General features: G+C 37.2%; 1 pseudogene; it reads left to right on the top strand.

Moving 5' to 3' along the window:
- The first annotated feature begins 3837 nt into the window (after window positions 1–3837).
- On the top strand, window positions 3838–11096 carry LOC123979910 (annotated as a pseudogene).
- Window positions 11097–11102: the final 6 nt, after the last annotated feature.

Genomic DNA, 11102 nt, shown 5'->3' with positions numbered 1-11102 from the left:
ATTGTGTGAGTGATATATAAGCATGTACAATATGAATAACAGGAATTAACCAGGGATATTGCAAATATCAAAGCTAATGTTATTTACCCCAGAATCTTTTTTTTTTTCTTGTTTTAATGTAAAGAGGGAGGTGACCGACCCTCATTTATAAACACAATGGATTTAACACACACTGTAACGTTCACTTGTTAGTCTCCCTTTCTCTAATCTTCCCTCTTGCGGCCAATTTCCTTCCTGTAGGACCAAGAACTGGGAGGCTGGACGTTAAAAGTACAAGTCAACGACAAAGAACCCATCTCATACACATTTGAGAAATCATTCAAACTCAGTCCTGGAAAACCTCTCACTGTGAGTCTTTAATTCTCAATGTATGTTGTTGCGTTTCTTCCTTTTCTTTCATCCTTCTTTCTCAACTGTTTGTTGAGGTCCAATTGAAATAAAAGAAAATCATATGGAACTAATAGTAGATAAAAATAACATGCTATAATAAAGTAATTGTAACTTTTAATGTAATGATTTAAAGATTCTGCTTGTAAGTCTGTGGCCTTTCCATTTTACAGATGTGGGTTCAAAGTTTTGGTAGCCATTTCTCTCCCACTGACCTGAAGTGGAAGGACCTGAAGTCCTGGAGTCCTGGAGACAAACTGCAGGTCTTCCTCATCAAGGAAGTGTATTCTGTCCATTAAGGACTCTGATATTTCTCAAACCAAATATTTTAACTCTATTCATGGCATTGTATCCCTTTATTACAGAAACGTGAAACACATTTTCATAATATATATATATATATAGAGAGAGAGAACTAATAAATAAATAAAGATTTGATTTTTTAAAAAGTTTGATGAGTGATATTTATATTTTGCTAAATTATTTGTTTGTTTATGGAAACTACACAACCTTTGTTTCATGTGTATACATTTTCTATTCAAGGAAACAAATACATTAATTAACTTAATTCAATATTATAATTATTTTTTTTTTATAGAAGTAAAACAGTGGCTCCAGCGGTAGGAAGTGAACATTAATCACTATTGATTAGAAATTGTGCCATATAAGGAAAGCATAGTTATTATGGAAGATTCAGGTTGAGAAATCATGTCGAATTTGAGGTTCAACTTTTTGGAGTATAGAGTTGTACCTGTGTGGAAGCTAAGCAATTTACTGCTGTGGACAGATTCAGCAGCAAAATGTGTTTTAGCCACTTAATATTTTAAAGATCGCCACTCCCCCAAACACGTAGGACAGCTACGGTGGCCGATGCAGAACAAAAGATGTCATCGTCTGAGACAGTAGAGAGTAGCCAGTGGGATTTCTTTAGACATATTAAGAAATTATATATACTTATAACCACATGTGATTGCGAATGTTATTGTTACTTGTTCGCCAAATAACAGTAACTAATCCTGTTTTCTCAATCAAGGCCCTGAGCAGCAGATATGCTGAGATGCTTCGTTTACCTTGCTGTGTCGCAGGAGGGCAGCAGGCGGGAATAGTGAAATAGGTTATGGATTTTAATTCATATGGACTCTTGATCATGCAGACCAGATGCAATATGCTCTAGCAGGTAACTGTCTCCACTACTGAATGTGTTTAAATCAGCAATGTCAAATATTCTTTCAGTGGGTGATGGTTGACATGGAATTTTGGTTAACTTCTCAAACAGAGAATGGGGGTTTGGTTAATAATCGAATGTAATGAATTAAAATTAAATTGATCAAAAACTGCTGTGAAGAGATTTGGCCCACAGCAAAGAAATGTTGTTAGTGATTCTCTCCATATTTTTTTTTGCAGTCAGAGTATTATATTATAACTGGTGACCTGGCAACTGAGCCCAAAGTTCATGTTGCTCATAATGACAGAGACACACTGTGGAACTAGTGTCTATTTTAGCCTGTTGTTAGTCAGTGTACCATCAACCAGGTCTGGTTTGATTCTGCATTTTACTTAAAAATTTAATTTATTCAAATTTAAGCATTAATGTTATTTTTTCTTCCTGAATGAGTTTGTTTGCTTAACCAGAGGTTTTAATGGTGAGTTTGTTATGGTCCAACACTCAATAACTACTTGTAGAAGAAATAAATTGCATGGAGCATTTGATTAAACACTCAAAGTGAAGGTCAGGAGGCATTTGGTCTTCATCTTACATTTAATCTAAAATAGATTAGAAGCTTTCTGGAAACAGTGTTGTCTCCATTCTTGAGTTTTTGTCTCTCTCAACCGCATCTTTAGATTAGAAAATATTATATTATATGTCTATTTATAGATTTGTGTCCATCCAGATCCAAAATGTATTTAGACTTATAACTGAATTGTTTTCAATGTTATTTGAAACAGATCATTGTGACAGTGAGTCTTTATTGTGATTTAATGTGCTAGAGATATTGGCAAATATGTTTGACTCAAAACCCAGTCCAGTAAGGTAATGTTGTTTATGTGTGGATGAACACTGTGTGAGTACTACATGAGCATGTACCATAAGTTGTGTAGCTAGACATTAACCAAGTGAATCCAGAGATATTCTATATTCACCCCCTGTGTCCACTACTGACATGGAACTGAGTGTATTTATGGTTCTCAAACTTTTTCACATTAAGGAAGGACCCCTAAACTGTCTCAGGGTTTTCCATTTGATAGGATTTAATGTGGTTTATCATGACGACCTTAATAATGTTGTTACCATGTTGTTCTGAAATAATTGAATAAATTGAAAATAATAGGAAGTTGGAAATGCATTTGCAGTTTCATACTAAATCTACTGCATGAGGAAGTTGCAGTTGGTAAAGCAGAGTTAAGATCACAGCCTATCACGTCCCTCGGGGTCTTTGCAGACAGGTAGCCGACCCTTCAGCGTCTTTTTAATAGTGTGGTGTTTTTAAATAGGCATAGCTGCATCTAACATCTGTGACACACACCCACAAAACTGGAGGAAGGACACCTCGAAGCTGAAATCGTAGAAAACCGGTCAAAACGTTTTGAGGCTGAACACTTGACTTTCTCCCAGGCAGCTCGCAGCGGAACGGATTTAACTTTACCTTGAATAATTATAGCCTAACAGTCGCAGGCTGAACGGACAGCAGGTAGGTCGAATTCCGAATATAATTTTACCTCTTCAGTATGCTTCGTGTAACATTTATTTCAGTAGACATTAATTCATATCTCATAATTTCAAAATGAATGAGCTTTTAGTAATTTGAACAGGACGCCTGCAAGTTTGTTGAGTCTTGGTCATCTTGTATGAATTATTACTGACATGGACTTTGTACAATGGAGGGGGTTTGATAACTCTGTCAGCATTAAAACACTTTAATTTACTAAGAAACAGTATTTGCCACAAAGTTGTAACAGACAAAAGAAGCAAAAATAGATCATTCCACTGAATGGGTGCCATTTACATAAAATGTATAAATATGCATACAAATTAATTTAAAAATACTTTTTATTATTAAACAAAGTGCCCTGCACATTAATCTAATTGAAAATGCAAGATAAAGCAATTTAAACATTAATAAAAATGATCTAGAACACTGAAAAATAGCATTTGTTACCGGTCCCCAGTCCCTCAAACTACACTCTACATTGTAATATCATAATTAAAATATTTGAGAGATCTAGTTTTGTGACTCCATATACCATCTATTCTTTACACATTTTTTCTTCATAAAATGTTTGTAATATTTTAGTTAAAATGCACATTTTACTTGTGTCCCCAATACATTTCCCCCCTCTAACAAAATTGGAACATTCCACAGGTCCCATGTTTAAGAGAAAGTTGCATCATCTGCATCTTCTGAAGGTCATGGGAATTTTATTTTCTTTATATTTAATTATATTGTAACTATGACGGAGCAGGTCAGTTACAATATTCATTCCAGTTACCTAAATTATTTCTTAGACTAAATTGTTTATTTTAAAAATAGAAATTTGTGGTGAATCACTAGAAAGTGCTCAGTGTCCTTGTGCTATTACCATGTACACCATGTCACTATATTTCATGTATTTGCTAATTATGTGCTAAAAAATCTGTCCTGTTACTCAAATACACTTTCTTCACCTCCTTAGGTTTTTCCCCTAGTGTATTTGAATATTTCTGCATACTGGTAGCCAGTGCTCATTCCTGTGACCCTGTGCTTATTCCTGTTACTAAATTGTTTAGTTTTTTCATAAAAAAATAAGATAACCCACTATTTTTTTCTCTTATGATTGGTCAATCATTTATCCCAATTGTTTAATTATTATTATAATTAATTACATGATAAAAACATTGATAAACCTGAGGTTTCGGTCTCCTTCAAAACAAACAAAAAAGGTTTTGCATGCATATAAATTACATTTTTAAATTGTCAGTTTTTGAACATGTAACCAACCATTTATTTAAAATAAACACTTTCTTTAGGGAAAAACAAAGGCATTATTTGACCTGCTTTTAAACATGGTTTCAAAATGACACATAAGTTTTGGACAGGACTGAGAAAAATGCAGCCATCTTCCGCTTAGAAACCTTGTAAAAGTTTAAATACAGTTGCCCGAGAGTGACCATTACATATTTTAAATAGTTTAACGTGTGTGTTATTAGATTCAGTCTTGAAAAAACATAAAAAACTAAGTTTATTTTGGAACGGTGACAACAGCCAAATAGCACACACTAGGTGGAATAAAAGAACAATGTTTCTCTTTCAGTGTAACAGACTATAAACTCAATCCTGAGCAGACTTCAAAATAAAACAATTTCATTCATTTCAATTGGGGATTGAGCATTAAAATGAGTCAACAGACAAGAAAGGGGAAAATATATATTTTTTTGAAGTTTCAGAATTTTAATAATATGTTTTCTGTTTTCTGAAGTTCAAGAGACTGTTTTCCAAAAAAATAATGTTTCCATGGTTTCTGTCCATTTTCCAAACTGCAGGATGTTTCACCAGATGGCTGGATTGTCCCTTCAATATCCGCTCAGAACCATCAGTTTTTGTCATTGTCCATCGTCTATCACACTTTTGTACAGATAAACACACACAAATACGATTGCAAAAAAGAATTGGTATTTTTTTATCTGAAAGACTTCTCTGAAAATAAAGCCACATATAATATAGCAAGAAAAACATGTTTGAGCTGTGTGGAAGCATCATCAGCTTTAAAAGTTGTGCTGTCATTCTGTGGGAAACATTGTGTTTACAAACAATAATGATTTTGAGCAAGCATTCTCAATATCATAACCCTTTCCATTATTTTGTGACTTGTAGGTCTACCCTATCTGCGTTTTTGCTATCTTGATTATGAAGGACTGATACCTTTCACCGTGTTGTCCACCTTTAGATGGCCTGAATTAAATCATCCAGTGATTAAAGTGGAAAAAAATAGGTGCCAGTACTCTCTCAAGTCAGTAATCAGTTTTTGGACAATGCACATTTGTTTCTTCTATATTTCAGTTGCATTGCATGTTTCCCTATTGTGCATTGTTTGATTTGTTATTCAACATTTCTTGTTGCTGTTTTTCAGAAATTTTTTAACAAAAACCTTCAAAACATGATGGAGACATTCTGATTCTGACCTGTCCCCAGCGTCCCTAGTGTAAATGATACTTCAGTAAAAGTATGTAATTATTACAGAGAATCATTATCAAGGTAAAAGTAGCGTCGCGCTGACTCTTATGCTATTAATAATTGTGAAAAATGAACCGCTTTGTTTCCTTTAAAGATATATATTTGTTGTGGTTTCGGACAGAACGGACCCAAACGCAACGCTTGTCAGTTTGGAAAAGAGGTTTATTGAGGGAAAAAAGGGAGAGACGGGAGGGAAAAAGGGGAAAGTTGGCCGCCGGGGGGCCGAGGAGCTGGCGGGGCTGGAGAGGTTCAAGTGAGGAGGCCGAGGAGGCCGAGGCGAGAGGGGCGAGGAGCGTGGAGGGAAGCCGGGGGAACGCCGCGGAGGCGAGGCGAGAAGGCAGGTAGGCGAGACCAGCTGACTGACAAAACAGAAATGCGAGAGGAAGGAAAAAGAAACAAAAGAACACAGGGCACTCACCGTCAGCCGGGCTGCCACCGCAACTTATATTTATATTATAATGTAAATTTATGAACAAAATTAAATTCCTTTGATCGCCTAAACTTCATTCACAAACTATACTATCCTACACACTGAGGTTTCTTATGTTTAGAGTCAGTTAGAAGTCAAACTCTCTGAAGGACTTTTTTGAACAAACTGTTATAAAACTCCAAGTTAGAGAAATTCAAACAGACTTATTTGGGGTTTGGGAGGAGCTGCTTGAAACGTGTTGCCATCATTCACAAATAAAGAGCAGATATATTGTATTTATTCAGGTTTTAGAGCAAGTAATGTGTCGTTTATTTTAGACTAGTGAAACGTGATATTTTGAAAACATGAAGCAGAAACATCACTTTATTGAGTGTTGCTGGTGTAACAGATGAACAATCTAGCAATAAGTGAAACATGTTTAGTCTGAAAGCTCAAAAACTGACCTGTTATAAAGACAAAGGATAAAATGAATTAAACTGTAAATCAAAATCTGATCTAACGTAACTCAGGAACCTTAAGTGTTTTTGCTGGATTGAATATTTATGTTAAAATGTTTTGTCCTTTACAGACTTACTTTATGTCACAGTTATCTTCTGGATGGAGTTTCCAGCTCAGTGATTTTATAAATCCTCAGACTTGATATTCTCTGTTTTTGTATGACTTCAATGTTTTGTCACAGTTTGGTCGTGTCTGCTCTGTGATCTGATCCTTGTTTGAGTCTGTTTTCCTGTTTCTGTGTTTGATAGGGTTTGGTTTTGTATCAGCGTGCTCGTCCTGTTCCTGGTTTTGAACTTGTCTGTGCAGAATTGATTGTGCAGCCAAGTTTTTTACTGAAATTACACAACATTTTTGTCTTATTTGTTTTTTGAATATAAAGTTTGTACAGACGTTAATTAACTTGCTTTAATATAAAAAACAATTACATAAGTTCAACAGTGACTCCGGCTGCAGGAAGTGAACATTAAGGACTCTGGATTTTATTTCAGGACCAGTCAAGACCATAACTTTGGGAATATCAATAAATTGCTTTTGCATTGTCTGATTTATTTGTTAACATCCAACTTTGATTGGATGTAAAAATAATAACCAATAACCAATAACCCTAATTTAAAATGTGTTGTTCCCGTTAACGACTGTCACCCCTCCCCGCGATGCTTAAGTTGATTTCAGCTCTTAGTGTTTGTATGTGTGTTTTAATGGGAAAGTGGATCTTTCAGATCAATTTGAGAAGTACCTATGATCTCGTTCCACATTTTAATGTGTCATGTAATGTGGGGAACTGGTCTTGGTCTCGACTGCTCTCAGACCCTAAAAGTCTTGGTCTTGTCTCGGGTCTCAATAAACTCTGGTCTTGGTCTTGACTTGGTCTCGGTTTGGGAGGTATTGACTACAACACTAGTGTGTGTGTATATATATATATATATATTGATTAGCCTAGTTCACACTACGCGATTTTTAGCTAGATTAGGTGGTTTATTAGAGGCTGTTTGTACGTGCGTGCATTAGCAGGGCGGCCGTGGTGGATTATACTGTAGACTGTTCTAGTGGGCCGGTCTGGATCACAGTCCAGGGCCATTTTTTACTCCCAGTCCAACATGGAAGTTGGAAATGCATTTGCAATTTCAAACTAAATCTACTGCATGAGCAAGTTGCAGTTGGTAAACCAGAGTGAAGATCCCAGTCTACCCTCGGTGTCTTTGCAGACAGGAAACAATCCTTCATGCTTGTCACTGCTGATTGGGTAACAGCTGACACTCGCTGCAAAGGCAAGCGAGGAAATATGTCGTTCAACCAGGCGTCACCTGAAACCCCATCAAACCGGTCCAAAACTTTTGAGATTAAATGTGCCCATGACTTCCTCTAAGGCTGGAGGGGCGTGACAGTGTCAGTTTTTAACTAACTTTACCTCGATTAATAATTTGGCTTAACAGTCGCAGTCGGTGAACCAACAACAGGTACGTCAAATTCTGAATGTGTCATTTTAAATAATTAATATCAAGTTATGTCAAAATGGATCAGCTTTAGAGCTTGTAGTCATTTGAACAGGACGCCTGAGAGTTTGACAGCAACCTGTCAGATAGACCTGTCATTTTAGATTAATTATTAGCCCACTGGCACTTTGTACAATGAAAAGGTTTTTAATGAAACGAGTGAGATTCAGACCTTTTTTTTAATTTGCTACGGTGCAGTCTTTGCCACAACAAAAGTTAAACTATTTCTACTACACAGATTTTTCTGTCTGTGTTGACAAAGCGAAAGTAAAAGTCACCACATGTTTCATTATAGTACTGTCGGTGAAGTTCAGTGAAGTCTGTAAGGCTTTGTTTAAATTCAAACAGAGAACATAATATTTTATATATAGCCTATATATGTGTGTTTGTGTGTATGTAAACATGTAACTAATTAGTAATTCATTTAATTTTTTTTATTAGAAATACTGTATAAGCAACATAAGCAGTACATATCAAATCAAACGAGTTCAAGAGAGTCTTTTCCACACAATAATGTTTCCATGGTTTCTGTCCATTTTCCAAACTGCAGGATCACCAGATGGCTGGACTGTCTCTTCAATATCCACTCAGAACAATCAGTTTTTTCATCGTCCATCTTCTATCACACTTCTGTACAGGTAGACGTACACACTAATATAACTTTAATTTTTGGTTCACAGCTGGTTTCTGCTGACCAGCTAATGATAAATAAACTACCGTAATACTTGATACCTTACTTGATGTACTTTGGACAACTGCGCCGATACAGGTGGATGTATTTTAAATAAAGGGTGTATAACCTACAAGTAAGGAAAGATGATTCCTGCTTCGTTTTGAAAGAGCTGGATCCATCCATACCGGTTGAAATGGGCATTACCCATTCTGATAGTAGGCTACTGTTCACTAGGCATTGTTACAGTATAGGCCAAACTTAAAAAGTTCTTGAGGTGATCTGGTAGGCTACTCACCGGTACCGACCTGTGCTTTTTACTTGCGCACAGCTGGTATTTCTTACAAGACCCACCTTATACTTATACACTTATATCTGTCTTGCTGACCTAGCTGGGAAGTGGATCTCTCTCCAGCGCTGTGAGCGTGAAATACAGCTGTTGTGTTTATGAACATGTGTTCATATATGCGTGTGCACCAAATGAATCTCAGCTTGCAGCAGCAACCTCTGTGGGAACCAGTCCACACCCATTTTTAGTATCCATTTCAAGACAATGATTATCTAGTCTCTTAGTCAAGATCATCAGAATCAGAATCAGCTCTATTGCCAGGTATGTGTACACATACAAGGAATTTGACTCGGGATTGATCAATGCTCACGATATACAATAAGACAATAATAGTCAAACACAGGCTAGTACAGAGAACATATATATACACACTATGAACAAAACAGACACATCGAGACAATAGTGCAATGAGCAGAGTGCAAAAGATGCAGGAGAAAATCATTAATTATTATTACAATTATTGTTATTATTAAGTACATGTCAGAGGTGGTTGTGATATACAGGTGCACATACACATACAAGCATACATGTACACAGTGTGATGAGTGCAAAAGATGCTGGAATAAATAAGTATTATCTGCAAGGGATATGTACATGAGGTAGGATTTGGTATACTGTATATACAATATTATTTATTGAGGATCTAGCACAACAGGCAGAAGAAGAAGCAGGAAAGACCAACCTGAAAGACCTATACCTAACTTTAAGAAAGCTCACAGGCAAATTCAGACACGCACAGGCACACGTTAAAAACTCACAGGGTGTACTCCTCATAACCAAGGAAGATCAGGTGAAGAGATGGTCTGAACACTTCAGAGACCTGCTCAAGAGGCAGCCTCCTCAACTGACAGCAATAGCTCCAAACCCACTGGAGATTAACTGCAACCCCCCCACCAAGGTGGAAATTAGAAAAGCCATTAAGGCCTTGAAAGGAGGGAAAGCAGAGGGACCAGACGGGGTTTCAGACACTGAAACCTCCACCAACATGCTCTACCATCTCATGAAAACCATCTGGGAGGAAGAAAATGTCCCAGCTGACTGGAGAGATGGCCACATCGTGAAAATACCCAAGAAAGGAGACCTCCGGCAGTGCCAAAACTACAGAGGAATAATGTTCCTCTCAACACCTGGGAAGGTGCTCAATCATATCCTGCTCAAGAGGCTCCAGAAGGGGGCAGATGAGAAACTGAGGGAAAACCAGGCTTGCTTCAGGAACAACAGATCCTGTGGAGACCAAATTGCCACCCTCAGGATTATTATTGAAAAATAAATAGAATGGAATTTGCCTGTTTATGTGAATTTCATAGATTTTGAAAAAGCCTTTGACTGTGTAGACAGGGAAAGTCTGTGGAAACTGATGGCTCATTATGGGATCCCAGAAAAGATCATTAACATCATAAGGAGCACATACCAAGGGACGAGATGTCAAGTCCTCCATGAAGGATGTATATCGGAGACATTTGAGGTCCTGACTGGTGTGTGGAAACAGCTGGTCTGCTTGGTCTCAAAATAAACTCATCAAAAACTAAAGTATTGCGTATCAACAGCAAGAACAGCACATCCATAACCATGGATCAAAATGCACTAGAGGATGTAAACCGCTTCACATACCTCGGTAGCATCATCTCAAGGGATGGTGGCACGGAGGACGATGTCCAAGCCAGGATCGGAAAAGCAAGGACAACATTCAACATGCTAAACAATATTTGGAAGGCAAAAAACCTGTCACTCAAGACCAAACTGCAAATCTTCAACTCAAACATAAAAACCACTCTACTTTATGGCTCTGAAACTTGGAGAATTACCACCACTATACTTAATAAGCTGCAGACCTTCACCAACTGGCCTCAGAAGCCTTCTAGGAATATACTGGCCCAACATCATCTCTAACGCCAACATGTGGGAACTCACCAAACAAGACCCAATAGAAATGCAAGTTCGGAGGAGGAAATGGAAGTGGATAGGGTACACACTCAGGAGAAAGAAATCAATCACTAAACAGGCACTGACATGGAACCCACAGGGCAGGAGGAAGAGAGGCAGACCGAGAACCACCTGGAGAAGA

This window comes from Micropterus dolomieu, linkage group LG12, assembly GCF_021292245.1.
Source record: "Micropterus dolomieu isolate WLL.071019.BEF.003 ecotype Adirondacks linkage group LG12, ASM2129224v1, whole genome shotgun sequence".
NCBI lineage: Eukaryota > Metazoa > Chordata > Actinopteri > Centrarchiformes > Centrarchidae > Micropterus > Micropterus dolomieu.
Note: the sequence above shows the minus strand (reverse complement) of the source record. Positions and strands in the feature narration are given on the sequence as shown.